The 658-nt window shown below is 38.1% G+C and overlaps 1 protein-coding gene across 1 annotated transcript in view; it reads left to right on the top strand.

Annotated features, from left to right (window-relative positions):
• Window positions 1-658, top strand: part of LOC111783107 (NADH dehydrogenase [ubiquinone] 1 beta subcomplex subunit 10-B) — a 5,081-nt gene extending 4,423 nt beyond the window's left edge. Inside the window, exon 3 of the mRNA XM_023663990.1 lies at window positions 343-658. The gene's annotated coding sequence lies outside the window, so the exon portion shown is untranslated. The remainder of the gene's footprint in view (window positions 1-342) is intronic.

The following is a 658-nucleotide window of genomic DNA, read 5'->3' as shown; positions in this document are numbered from 1 at the left end:
AAAAAGAGAAGATTCTTTTGTTGAAGTTAACGAAAATATTCCTCCTAAATCAGCCAGAAAACAGCCTAATTTCTTCAGGATCTTCAATTTCCAAAACTTGGAGAACAAAGGGTGGAGAGAAGAAATGAGAGAAGAAATGAGGGAAGAAAATATTGGATGTCCAAAGTCTTGCAGGAAGAATAACACAGGGCTGAACAGAGAGACCCTTCGGATTACAACATATGAAGGATAACTGAATGCTAATTTGTACTTCCTAGTCATGTGGCTGATGCCTTTGGTGGTTCTTGCTTGTCATTATTTGTTATTCCGAGATGAAGATACAGGTTTTCGCATCTCTTGCAGGTGAACAAAATGGCTTGCAGGAAAATGTTCGGATGGCTTGCCTCCTTGTGATCTGTTTTATTATCAGGGCCTCATCAGCTGCAGTTTTTTTTATCATTATTACTTTCTTTCTTGTTTCAAAAAAGGAATATGCATGGATCACACACAGTGCCATGGGCAATTGATTTACGTTAGGTTTCTTGTTATTGCCTGCAATTGCCAATTACTTGGACATCGGAAAAACACCCAAATAATCAAAACATCTGCCACTGCATGCTTCTGTTCAACTTTGTATTTGTTCTGTTAAACAATGGTTTCATCTGGTTGCCAGTTTTAG

This window comes from Cucurbita pepo, chromosome LG20 (genome assembly GCF_002806865.2).
Source record: "Cucurbita pepo subsp. pepo cultivar mu-cu-16 chromosome LG20, ASM280686v2, whole genome shotgun sequence".
Classification (NCBI taxonomy): Eukaryota; Viridiplantae; Streptophyta; class Magnoliopsida; order Cucurbitales; family Cucurbitaceae; genus Cucurbita; species Cucurbita pepo.
Note: the sequence above shows the minus strand (reverse complement) of the source record. Positions and strands in the feature narration are given on the sequence as shown.